The sequence below is a fragment of the Papilio machaon genome, chromosome 12 (assembly GCF_912999745.1).
Source record: "Papilio machaon chromosome 12, ilPapMach1.1, whole genome shotgun sequence".
NCBI classification, from domain to species: domain Eukaryota; kingdom Metazoa; phylum Arthropoda; class Insecta; order Lepidoptera; family Papilionidae; genus Papilio; species Papilio machaon.
The window spans coordinates 2,686,130-2,701,197 of NC_059997.1; positions in this window are offsets into that span (position 1 = coordinate 2,686,130).

The window sequence follows — 15,068 nt, forward strand, 5'->3', positions numbered from 1 at the left end:
CATTTCTTTACGCATGCAATATATTGCATTTTATTGTTCGAACATCGAACTCGATCAGCTTTTGTTTTTTTATTGTATGCATCAATTATTTCTTTTCTACGGAAATTATACTGGTGATTGACAATTTGACTTTTTAATCCTTTAATTTCATTTTCAACTAGCTGTCACCCTTCATAAATTAGTAGCCTACGTGTTCTTCCTTACTATGTTCTACATCTTTGTCAAATTTCAGCGAGATCCATGTTGCCGTTCAGGAGATACCTTCTAACAAACATCCAAACTAATCCAAACATTCGCATTTATAATATTAGTATGATTTAAATAATACATTTAATTTTATAAACTGTGCACTGAGATAAATATTTACCAGCGGTGGCATAAACGTCATGCAAATATGAAAGTATTATAACTACGCTCCAGTGACTATAAAACTTTAAAGTACGTTGAATTAGTGTTATCTTTATTTCGTTCTCAATGTAACCAAACGGCCATAAGGGATAGTTCACGACGTCTAGATGCACTTCATTAAGCTACCGTTAGTTCTTTGTCTTTTGGGTATATTAATTATTCTGCATGTCTGGCTCGTTCAGAACAATGTAAAAACAGTTCTACTTGAAAATTATAAAATACGTACTTAGGCCGTAAAAATATACGTTAACAGGGGGACAAGTAAAAAATATATAGTCCAAGCAACTCATCGTACTCGAACAAACTACAGCTACCATATATTTTGTCTATATACTGTTGTATATAGACAAAGTTTACATTTAAATACACAGTTAACACTTTAAAGTGCAAAGAATAAGACATAGTAATTCTTTTACATAAAACACGGCACAGGGCAGTTGAGGTACATTTAAGTAGCAATAAATAACCGCAATTTATTACGCGAGCTTAGACCGAGAGGCCTTAAAACGTATTGTGCCATGACTCTAGTCTTTATTTACAATTTCACTATACAACTAAGGAAATGAATGTATATTTTTGGTAAAAGAAAATTTATTTAAGGACATATATACATTTAAATTTCAGTTCCTTAGAAGTGAAGGAAGGTACATTTGTACTTAACATTTTTTTGTGTAATTGAGGGACTATATGTATAACGTTAATATATAGATAGGTACATACGTATGTGCATGCTCATTTATAGCGTAAGAATTGACGTAATAAACAGATTATAATTAGTCTATTTTTCTTTACAGTCAACTGTGGTAAATATAGGGTGTTTACGAACTCAACTTCAACGTCCCACAAACTGTAAATGCAAACTTTTATAAAAGTAGCGTCATATATTCTAAAGAAATATTGTAACTGGAGAAGACACTTGAATACCTGTCTTCTCAAGCCATTTTCATCTATCTTTCGTTCTTAAGGTTTTTGCTTTAGCTATTAATATTTCGTAGAATTTTTAGTTTATTTTTATAACCAAATAATCTATATAATTATGTTAAACTAAACCATTTTTTAATTAATTTTTCACCGGAGATAAAATCACATATGTGAAAATGCGGAAAAATTTGTAATTTCACAAACGTTTTTATTATAAAACTTACTCTCATAAAATAAAAATAAGTAACTTCTCATTAACCAATGTGTATAATAACATTTAACATATTATTTTCAGTATAAATAAGATGTAGAAAATATATTATAGACCTCTACGATATTAGATCACGTTTAAAGGTTTACGTGCCGTATGATAAGGTCATATCAATGTCTTCAAGAAGGATTACTTTTCCTAAGAAAAAAGTAATAGCTTTATTACACAGCTTCTAAGAAAATTAATATAAGAAAAAAAGGCAAACGTCTTAATTATCTAATGAAATACACAGTAAAATGTACACTAAATTTTGTAATAAATGTGCCTGATGATAAAACAAAAGAGAGTAGACTCAGATAACTCCATCACTATATTGAATATTTTTTTTATATAATTGTATAACTTAATATTGACAATAAGTCGTCTTCGAAGATAATCTGTGGATGATAAATGCGATGTTGCGTCAGCCAATCCCATATTCTTCATGGACTGTGTCCAAGTGAACTCAATAAACGCTCTTACTCTCGTTAATGACAAATCTTATGATGGTGTTTAATTAAAATTTAAATTCAATTGTTTGCGCTGTTGCCAAAGCCGTGATTGTTAAGTAGAGATGTCGTAAATTTGCAGCTGTGCCTGGCCCGAAGCCAACTTAGTTATCTGGAGGAAGGTTAATACCAAACACTTTTAGTGGCTTGTAAGTCAGCTGTTTGTTTATTTATCTGATTATCTTGGTCTTTGTAGTCTCCCGAGCTCTTGAAATTAAGACCTTTTCGATGTAAGAGTAGAAAAGCTTGAACAACTACGTAAATAATTTTCTCCTAATTATTAAAATATTATGTAATAATTATAATACACATAATATGCATAATTGATGACGTTTAGTTTTATGTGCTTTAAGTTATAAGTTTGCGAATTTATAGATACATATATAGTTGTCGCTTGCAACTCTGTCCGCGCCGAATTAAAACAAAAAACGAATATGTTTTGCATCTGTGCTAAATTTCATCAAGATCTGTTTAGCCGTTTCGGAGGTACCTTCAAACAAGCATAATCCATCCATTTAAACATTCGCATTTATAATATTAGTAAGAAGTAAGATGTACAATAATGTTCAGTTGACTTCTTATGTCAATAAATAATCAAAGTTTCCGAGACTATAATATAGATTTTCGGAATAGCTAGGAACCACTATAACGGAAACAGCAACAGTCCATTATGTGGCTGCTTTCGAAATATAAATAGCAAGTTTAAATCATTTTATAACGTGAATTATTGTTTTCTGATTTCCTCCATCGGAAAATTCTTACGATGAAAAATATTTCAAAGTAACAAACATTAAATAATATGTCGACTAAATAAACACTTACAGTATGTTAATAAAAGAAAGTTATTGTAATAATCGAGCTGTCACCTTTTTTTATTTATTTATTGTATAAAAATTTTGAACACAAATACAATTTTGATTTGTCAGCAGTACATACAAAAAACCAAAGTATACTGGTCGCTTTGTTAGTTTTTAAAAATTGTTTCTTCACTATCGTTAGCTATATTGAACTGTGCCAAAAATCTATAAAATCCCTTAAATCCTAGCACACATGAAATTGCCATTTTTCTTTATTACCGTAAAATTAATTTATTGAATTTTGTTTGGTTTTTGTCTTTTTCATTGTCAAGTTTTTATCGAGAATGTATTCGTTGTTGGTTTAAAAATATTATAATGTTTACCTTCCCATTTCCATTACCTCTTTGCTGGTATTGCTCTTATTTCTTTTGTTCACTTTATTTATCCCTGGTGATGTTTTGTACGACTATTTGAATATTGGATATCGATAGTACGTTCGAATTTATTACATTCTTTGAATTTATTGTTATGTTATGCCTTATGGGTATTGGGATTTTTTATGTTTAACTTCTTTATGTGAGTTTGTAGAAGGCTCGTGTTAGTATATTTTCCCTGTTTGTCTAATATTAGTAATGTTAAATAATTGAAAATTAAAATTTTGTATACTTTTTCGTAACAGGGTTACGTACCTTGGCTCTGCGAGTTCTCAACCAGCATGAAGAGGTTGTTGAATAGGTTACTTACAACTAACTTAATTGGACAAATTTTAAATGAATATTTTTTTTTGTCTAACCAAGATAAATGTTATTGATCGATTTTGTTATATTAGGAAAAGGTTGTGAAAATACTTTACGTTACGTTCCTTAAGAGAAAATTAAATTCGTCAGTGAGTGTGTTCAACCGATGATTGTAGTATTAACTTATCGAGATAAGGAATATCTTTTAAAGGAAGGAAATACATAAAAGAATTTAGTTAACAGTAGAATGCACAATATGCTACTAACTCAATATGAAATATGAAAGGACGTGTGGGATTACGATAAGGCCTTCAGTTAGCTAGATCAATGGATTTCACGCTCGAGTATTCGACAAAATTTAAGGAGCTCTTGGTCAGTCGTATGCAAAGCTATCCATTTAATATATTTGAAAGACAATCAAATTAAAAATAATATAATATGGAATATTTTCGCTTAATCGCTGTCATCATAATCTCTCTGGCCTTTTCCCACTCACGTAGGGTTGGCACACAAGGTTTTATAAACCTTAAAGTTTTGGTTTAAGTTTTTACGGCCGGTCATCTGCATGTCGTCAACCCTATTTGGGAGGAATTTCTTAAAATTAAGTATTATACAAACTAAATAATTCAAAAGAAAACATTATAAATAGAAAAACTTTAAGCTCTTGTCGCTTTCTTTCGCTTTATTGCTGTGATATCATTTATTACACTTTTCTATAGCTTACTTATTTTTGTATCAATTTGTTTTCTAGTAAATCAGGAAACAGAATCAGTTTAACTTTGAATAGCTAACAGTTGCCTAACTGTTCTGACTGGCAGTTCCCAATTATCACTGTGCTTTTACATTTGCAACCGTCAATTGCTTGCGGCGGGCACCAATTCGGAATGCGGTTTATCGATAGTGACAAATAAAATTAAAGGGGTCCTATTTTTGTTAAATGTTGTCCTAAATTATACAAGAAACATTATCGTTTTATACAGAAAGTTAAAGCTGAAGCAGGTGAGCTATTTTTACAATTTTAGGTTATTAGAATCATCATCTTCATCAACCTGCCCTCATCCCTATGAATGGTCGGCATAGTATGTACTACTCCTCTGTACAACTCTATCAGCCGTCATATCTGAATTCACCCCCTTCTTAAGCATATCTTTTATCTCTTTCACACAATCCATCCATACTTTCTTAGGTCACATTACTTTTTTATTCATGTGATCATCATACCTCCGCATTACATGTCCAAACCACGCTAACCTTCTACTCATCAATTTATTGATAACTGGCGCCACTTTCAATTTTCCTCTGATATACACATTCTTATTATTCTAAGCCAAATAATATTATGGCATCATAAATATTGATTACTATTCTCTACTTTATAAATATGTGTATTAAGTATTATATATAGCTCTAAACTAAACAGACAATTAACTACATCATTAAGATTAGTATGTGGTTTTTAAGTGAGCTCCTTAGTGAAGATATCTCATATTAATTTTACACTAAGTGGCAAACTAACTGCCCTTTAAAAAAAGACAAAAGCATTATATTGAAAACCAAGGAATAGTTTATTGAAGCAAAATAAAGAATTAATATCCTGAATGGAACATTGAATAGATAGGAAATTTTACGGTCTCCGACTTCGGCTGGTGACGGAGACAGATTATGTTACAGCTCTTCAGAATTCCTTGTACGTATCCATTAATATAAAAATCCATGCTAAAAATAATAGTTCTTCGATGGATGGATGGATGGATGTTAAAGGTATCTCCGGAACGGCTCAACGGATTTTGATGAAATTTCACACAGATGTGTAACATAGTATGGAAAAACACATAGGCTACTTAACATGTTTTTTTTTTTTAATGCCGCGCGGACGGAATCGCGGGCGACAGCTATTAAAAAATAAAGGTATATAAGGTATAAAAACATGTATCGCCCGTGGAAACCCACTGTTGGAAATAATGTTTGAATATTCTTTGAAATTCATGCTTTCGTAGTTAAAGTTCAGCAGAAAGTCAGATTGAGCTCGTTAATAAGGTACTATCTAACACACGAGGAAGTCTGAAATGTACTCTACTTAGTCTTTCTTACTTTTTGCTTCCTTTTTGTTACTTCCAATCTTTTGGGTTCTCTTAAAATTAAATCGTAGATTTAAAGTGCGTTAATAGCATTTTAAATATTTTTAACAACATAACACTTGAACATTTAATTTGTCATTACCCAAAATTAACTATTTTTTTTTTCATTTTTCCGGTCACATTGGAGAAATTGATTATATCAAGTCTTAAATATAGTTTTTTTTGCCAAATGACATTGTTATTACATGTTAAGAAATGCCAAATGTGATTACTATTTCAAAGCAATATACGCGTTATAAACTTTATTGGATCTAACGTTAAATTAAATTACTTTATTACTGAAATCAATTTTGCGTAATCCGTTCAGCACCCGCACAGTTACGCTTCCGATAGTGTTTTGTTTGTTAGTGATTTTTGTTCAATGTTATTTTTTGTTAGAGAAAAGAATTCTGATATGATTAAGCATCTCTGGCAATTCGAAGGACCAGAAAGACCTTATCTATTCTAGTTAAAAATGTTTTAAAAGACCATTATCAAGAATATAAAGGTGGTAAAGTATGACAGTATCACTGAATCGAGTGTACTCTACCAAGCTACAAGACCTTAAAGTTTTGTTCTATTTATAAAGTTTTTTTTTTTATTTAGGGATTCCAACAAAATATGTTACATACAGTTATACATAAGTTTATTTACTCATGTTTATTTTTATTTTTTGTTTTTGAATTATAGGAAGTAATTTTGAAGTATTTAGCTGTAATTATTTAGTTTCTAATTAATATTTTATTTTTTAATTAACTAAAAAAGTAAAAATTTGATTTCAAATAATTACTTTCAAATAGGGTTAGCGACAGGTAGACGGTCGGCTGTAAACAATTAAGTTAAAACAATAAGGTTTATAAAACCATGTGCACCAACCCCACGTGAGTGAGATAAGGCCAGAGATTATGGTGACTAAGCATCAGTATACAATATAAACAAGTTATAATACGTGCTTGTAATATTAAACACTATGGAACATAATACGTATAACACAATTGCTCTCTGTAACATGGAAATTTGTCTAGTATGAGCCGTGGACTATGATTAATGTTTTGGTGACGTTGCACACTGTCATAAGATTGATATTAATGCTTCATACATGTTCTAACAAAATTCAAGTTATATTATAGATAAATATTTCCTTAAGGAAAATTTTTTTGCCATAACAATAAAAAAATGCTAAAAAAATCTACGAAATTAAACTTGCTTTTTCAAAGAGTGTGACATTGAATATTTTTTATGTATGAGTTTTTATTTTTAGTTGCAAATTGCAAATTGAAAATAGTATTTAATTTAAAGTGAATATTTTCTAACATTACCGAATGGATCAACTGGACAGCTGCCATTTCTGTTCTACTTGGCAATAGCTTCGTATTCGAGGACTTTTTCTAATTTATTTCGATTGAAGTTTAATTTCTTTAAACGAAGCTCAGTTCTATATTCCCCTTAACAACGCAGTATTTATGTTGTCAAAAAGAAAGTATTTTTGAATTATAAGTCTTAAAATCAACATTTAAAAACTCCACTCATATAATAGATATCTTTATCGATGCCTCGGTTATTATTCAACTTATAGATTACTAGCTGTCGCCCGCGACTCCGTCCGCGCGCAGTTAAAAAAAACTAAATAGGGGGGGGGGGGGGGTTATGAAAAATAGATTTTGGCCGATTCTCAGACCTACTGAATATGCTCACAAAATTTCATGAGAATCGGTCAAGCCGTTTCGGAGGAGTTCAAGTTCGAACCCCGTGACACGAGAGTTTTATATATAAGATTTTGAAAATAAATGATCGTGAGATAGTTAGTGAAATAAATAAAATCTTTACAAATAAACCGCTTTTAAGTTATAACGCTACGCAGAATACTGTGATAAAACTGTTCAACCTTTGTTATGCCGATTTAATTACAGATTACGCGAAGATTAAAATCTTATTTACCTATTTTCTCAAGTAAATATGAAAGCATTTCGCTTTGAAATTTATCTCTTGGAAAAGCGTTGTTTTTCAAAGCAACTCGGGACACTTGCGACAGAGCTCGTAGTCGTTTAAATTATTTTTTCTCATACTTTATCTTTGTACAGTGTTGAATGTTTAACTCTAAAGTTCAGTACGAGCTCACATAAGTATACAAATCTTTAGTTGGTAGTAACTTTAATGTATGCAATGTATATTTAATTTTGTTGGAATCAGATTTATCAGAACACGTTTCGATGATAGTTATATGATTGGAAATGAAACCGAGTTAAAAGGTTTCATTGCTCTTTTCAATTTAAGATAAGACTCTATAAGACTTTAGTAATATCCTCGAAAGATGTGGTTGACGACATCTTTTTATTAATTTTTAAGATAAGATGACACTTCTTGTATTTCAGAAAATAATTTTTGTATGTATGAATTGTCAGTAACTTTAAAAAAAAATCTTTACCATCGTTTTCAATGCCTTTGTATTTGTAAAAGTTAAAGTTCAGATGCATTTACTTTATGTTGTATGTGTTCGCCTTGAAACGAAAAGCAACGTCTCGTTAACGAGCTCGATCTGACTTACTAAGGAATCTAATATTTTATAAGATATTCCTTTGTTAGAAGAAAGTACTCTTAAGATAACTAGTGGAATATTTTTTAACTAACTGATGCGAAAGTTCATGGAAAATATTACAGTAGTTAAAAAATTCAAAATATGTACCAGTCGTGTCTAATCACAGATCATTTTTTTTAATTAAATTACTCAATTTGAATGTAGTAATAAATAAATAAGCTTTACTGTGATACTCATTTACATATATACATATTATATATACAATTTAGTAGGAGCCTTGGCTTCTGAAGTAGGTTTGCCTGTGTTTCGGGAGCCAATACCTTCCCCTTACATTAATTCAATACATATTACGTTTAGTGCTTAAATAGAGCTAGAAAAAAAACCTTAATTTTAATTAAAATTATTTAATTATATCTGTAGTTAAACTGAATTAAAAAGAGAAATAAGTTTTTACACAGTTCAATATTTTTTTGTTGTAAAAACCAAAAGAATTTAAAATTAGAACTCTCGCATTCAATTAGGACAATATAACATTTAATTTGTTAGATAATATTAAATTCTTTTTAATACAAAGGAACGTTTTTGATCCGAGCTCAAGATTTAATATCTGGAAGGTAACGCAGTATGAAGGAGAAATTTCACGGTGTCTTATTCTGAGATGTTGACAAAGATAAATTATAATAGTCACTCCTATTCAATAGTTTTATTCATTAATAACAATGTTACCTTTTAACGATGAGGTTTTCGCGAAATTTTCTACCTCGCACAGCTGCGTTGTGGAATACTCTGTCCTGAGCGGTATTTCCAAACAGGTACGACTTAGGGACCTTCAAGAAAATAGCGTATACCTTCCTTAAAGGCCGGCGACGCATCTGCGATTCCTCTGGCGTTGCGGATGTCCATGGGCGTCGGATCAAATAACTTTAGGTGGTCCGTTGCTCGTTTGCCCCCTTATCCTATAAAAAAACATTTTTTATTGAAAATGTTAAGTCACTCGTTTGTACTGTCAAAACATTTATACAAAAACATGTTTTAATCTTAGTTTCCTCTGAGTGTATGAATTCGGCATTGGAATAATATCAAGAAAAAAAAGATGTATATTTAATTTATGGTGGGTTCTACAAAGATACACAGTCTCTACAATTTGTGTTCTTACATAAAATAGAGACTTAGAATATTATTTGAAAAACATAAAAATTTTAACAAAAATAGCTTATTTACAGATAGAAAAGATTTTCTATATAAAATGGAGAATTAAAAAATGTTTTCTTTTTGATATTTCTGTAATAAAAGCTTGTATGATTACTCAGTGGAAATGGAGTAGTTTTAATATTTTAAGAGGTAGCAAAGCTATTCTACTGTTCGCGAGACTGAGACCGAATATAACTATCATTAGCACTATTAGTTATGAATACATGAGTCATTGCATTATACGAAAAGAAAGATTTTGAATATTTTTAAAACAATCAAGAGTCAATTAAAAATCTTAAAAACCTAATCCATTACATAAATTCAATGACTGTAAAAAAGAGCATTCTAAAGAAATCCCTACAAAATATTCCGAACTATGGACGCACGATCGTGGAATGAACGAAGAACAATAATGTACTTTATGGGTATTAATTATTAAAATGTAAATTTCAGCATCTTCGGATAATCTTTTATATTATTCAATTTATCATCAAATCTAAGCAGATTATACTAATATAATAAATTCGAATGTTTAGATGGATGGATATTTGTAACAAAGTATCTAAAAAACGACAGCATGGATCTCAATGAAATTTGGTATAGATGTAGAACACGGCGTGGAAGAACACATAAGCTTTTTTTTATTAATTCCGCACTGACAAAGTCGCGGGCTGTACCTGGAAAGACTATAAAACTATCGTATCTAACATCTGAAAAAAAAAACTATTGAAATTATAGTCTTATATTTTTTTTGGAATAACAGTTCAACTGGGTTAGGCGTGATTAGCTTAAAACCGTTACTTAACAAGAAGTTTTATGAAACATTTAACTTATTTAAGTTTCTGTTATATTCCACCAAAATTACACTTGTTATATACTTTTTTTTTGTAAGAAAGTAATGTGAACTGGAAATAACCTTACCTTTAATGAATTCAGTCTTTTATACCTGTGAAATAAATTTTTGCAAGTATTTTTGAAATTCTAATAAGACTATTAAATAAAATGACGATGCTACCAATTTTGTAGGAATTTATGGACTACATTAACTTCAACGCTCAGTGGAAACCGGAATAAATTGACTGTGAAAATTTATGGAAAAATTAATGTTTTTTTTGTTAAACTACAATTAATGTATGGAAATTTTATTCCGGATAAAATAAAAGTTGAAGTTGTTTTTGTGGATAGTGGGAATATTTTAATTCCCAGTCGCTATTTTCATAGTCTTTTTCTAAGGTTCTTGTAAAACACCACCGAAAAATGGGGGCTTTGACACGACGATCTAACCTAAATAATTTTAATAATGAATTAATCATGAACGGGTTAACTCACGCATGATCCTTTGGCGACTGCATCGATTAGTTTCGGACCTCTTAGGGTCTATCTTTAGCAGAGCGAGACGCTACGCGACCGCGAAGAACCCAAAATAAACACTCGCCCTGAAGATGGGCCTCCGACGGGTCCGAAACTAGTCGGTGCCGTCACCAGACGATCCTACATGAATTAAGCCGTTCCTGATTAATTTACTATAATGTCTCACGAAAGTTTAAACATTTTATTAGGAATAATGGTAAGCTTGCGATATAAAAAAAATGTTTTGCTCTAATATTTTACAAAGTTTTACAAAATGTTTTTGTAACTTACGGTAAATGAGCATGTAAGAAAAACCTCAGGTAATCAGATAAACATAGCATGTAACTAGCTAGCTACATAAAGAGTTTAGTATTTACTACCCCTTAGATAACTTGGCGATGTGCCACTAATGCCACGTTTTCGAAAGCTCTACTCAACATTCAAAGCTCTGGCCGCAAAACAGTTGAACTTAATTTTTAATTTAATATTAACGACCTACGATTTACATTCATTGTTTTTGTTAATATTTAGCTTGGATTTTAAAATAACTTTTGTGTTTAAATTATATCAGAAAAATTGAAAGAAGAATGATATGCAAATTTCTCTTCATAATTCAAAAAAAAAATACTATTATTTATTTTTATTAAAGGAAGTATTATTAGTTTATACTTATAAAGTGGCAATATAGACATAGACAAATAAGTAAATATTGTTCGTTGAGGTGTTAAAATTTTTGCAAACATACAATTTTTACGAATGGATTTATTTAGCACATATAATAAAGAGGTTAACATTGAATTTAGTATTCAATTAGGACAGTGCGAACACAGGTCGGGAATGTACGCCAATAGAGCTGTGATCACAAATCCGATCGGTTAGATTGGGCACCTTGCCCAGAGTTATTTGAGCCAATGTATCCGCATATGTGTTACTTAAATGTAATAGTACCAATTTTCTAAGAACATTACGTACAGATCTGATGCTACGTGTGGTTTAGTACTATCGGGTTAAGTGTTTTTGGAGTGAGAGTGAGTGAATATTCACGTGTCGACGCAACATTTTGCGAACTTAATGTATTTGAATTTAAAATTATAATTAATTATTGTACTTATCTTTTGTGGTATTTCTCTTGATTTATTTAAACAACCCTAAAAATAATTTCCGTGAAAAAAATTATTTTTGCATACATAGTAATAATGTAATATATAAAGTAAGTTAACAGTAAACGGTTTACATATCTTACTATATGATGCTATAAATGTTATAGTGTTCCTCGTTTAACTTCGCCCAACGTCATCTTTCTTCCTGTATTGTTGAGACTAGGTGAGCCAATGCAATTTCCTGTTAAATTTCTCACCGAACTGGATATTTACACGAAACTATCACATTTTTCGTCCATCTTTAAAGAAAGACAAAGAAAAATGAGCTTCATGTGCTTGGCGCTGTATATTAACAGGCGCTATAATATATCACGCGATGTTGACAGCAAAATATCGCTTCCGTGCAAAGTGTGAGGGCCACACGCTAATTGTACGAAAATCAAAGCAGACTACAATTTTACAATACTTAATTTGAAGATATAACTTTTCTTAAAATAAATCCAATATGAGGAATAATTTTAACCATCATGTCCAATGATTGATATTCGTACTTATTAGTCAACATTTATTTACTACTTTTTGCTATTTGAATCCATCAGGCGTAACAATTAATAAACATAGTAGTACTATTATTAGTTGAACATACTCAAGAAGACAGTAAATACCTATTATAATGTTACCTATACCATGCGGTTTTAAGTAAACCATCACGTATCGCTTAGGCAAAAATGTAACCCTCGCTGAAAAGAGACATTGATAAGGCGCCATTGTTATTCCATACGTACACCCTAAAACGTGATCTCATTTTGTGTGTCCCAACTTTTCTTCCATATGTCAAGATCTAAAAAAAAATCAAATGTTTTTTTGTAGATCATGAGTTTTCATCAACAAGTGTTTTTCGGATTTTAGTAAGCACTTAATTTGAAAAATAAAATACAATTCATTCATATACCATATGATGTTTTAAAATATAATTTACTAGCTTTTACACGCGACTCCGTCCGCGCGAAATAAAAAAAAATAAAAAAAATATCTTGTGTAGATAAAAAAGTTCCTATGTCCGTCTCCTCGTTCTAAGCTACCTCCCCATCAATTTTCAGCTAAATAAGTTCGACCAATCTTGAGTTATAAATAACACGACTTTCTTTTATATAATATTTAGATAGATAGATGATGGAAATTTAATTAAAGATCAAAATAAAGGAAAAGTATCATAAAGTTACATTAATTTTATGGTCTGTTGCTATGCCTTGCTCCGAAGAAAATTTAACTTTAGGAATTTGTGCGGCGAGGCTAACTGGGACGTTCACGTAAAGACAGAAATGTCGGGGAAAGTTTATCGATCACAACAATGTTCGAGTATCTCAAAAGTTTCAACAGTTTATTGCTTTGCAGTTGTGTTTTACGTTAGAAAATTTATGCTTCAGGAGACCTATAAATGAAGATAGTCACTAAATTACGTCATACAAAAAGATTTTATTAGAAGTAAGCTATGCGTATATAAAGATTATATTCCTAATTAAAAAATAGTTATCAAAAAATATTTAGTATCTTAATAATAATATGAATGCAAAAGTTTAGATGGATGGATGTTTGTAAGAAGGTATCTCCACAACGGCTCTAGAGATTTCGCTGAAATTCGACATAGATATGTATCATGGTCTAAAAGAACACATAGGCTACTAATTAAGTTTTCTTTAAATGCCGCGCGGATGGATACATGAGCTACAGCTAATTTCAAATGTATTTGCATCGTAACTGAGATATGCAAAAATTATGCAAAGAAGTATTGCCAGTAAGTATTAGTACGAATTAAAAGAATATCAGGAATATCAGGCATAATAGTTTACAAAATAATATTATTGAGTAAACACTTTTATGCCGTATTTTAAATGTGGTCAAATAAAATTAGCGAAATAACAAGACGGTAAGTGCACACGTCCTGATGTCACATAATATTTTTATCCTATATAGTACAGAAAAAGCTATCAATATACATCGCCCTTCACTGAAAATAACCTTTAAAATTCTAAGAAGCCCGATCAAGATAAATATTTGTGGTGTCAAAAAGGAAAGGAATTAAAATTGAAAAGGGTTTTTTCCTCAAAAAGTTAATTGTTTGCATTCGTCCTTTTTTATTTTATGTATTTTATATAAAGGAATACCTAAGTAAGCAATAAGTTAATAATAAAAATGACGATAGATGGAAATGGAAACTTGGAGAGGACAGGTATTCAAATGTCACCTGCAGTGATATATCTTCAGGATATATGACGGTCATGACGGTTATATATGACTTTTGAAAAGTTTGCCTTTATAATTTATGGTGAAAGTTTTTTTTCGGAAATTAGGCATGCTTTTATTGTAGTGTATACGAATTTTACTTAAAATAATAACATTGAATTAATGCTTACCATTTACGTAGATAACATTGATTTGTTAACTTTAATTAGGTAACTTAAGTCATTTCAAGGAAGTGATAGATGGATTTCGTAAAAAAGATTAAAATAGGAGTGAGTTAGTCCATCTGTTACCCCAGATCTTATAGGTGCTCCCTCTAGAGCTAATAGATGTCCAAGTTTTCCCCTTCTTTAAAATTAAGCAACCTGTATAGTGTCAACTCAATTTCATCGGTACTATGAGAAACAAAAGTGTTTTTTTATAAATATATTCTTATTAAATTTTAAAAGTAAAATATTTAACAAAAATATTAACACAAATTTTTTAAAATTACTAATTTCAATACGACAGCTTATAGCTACGGGTGCATATGGAGTTAATCTTCTTAATAATAAAAATTTACGACGCGACTGTACAAAACTACAAAGGATGTTAGAATTTTCACAGAGAGAATACGTGGACATGTAGTTATATTTTAGGGTTAATAGATAAGTCATGACTAAAATGACGGAAGAGAGCTCGATCACTGGTTTTATCAAGGACAGGGTAATATTGATAGCAACCATAATTAACCAATAAATGAATTGCAATTTGACATGGATGTAGAAGTATCGTAGCTCGTTAGTGTACTTATTAAAAAATAAATAGTGAGATAACAAGCTCTTAGAAGTTAATTTCAAATAATTTACATCGCAAGTCGCTCGTGACGAAGGTAAAGCTTTCAATTTAAATACATTACCTCGGCAAAACGG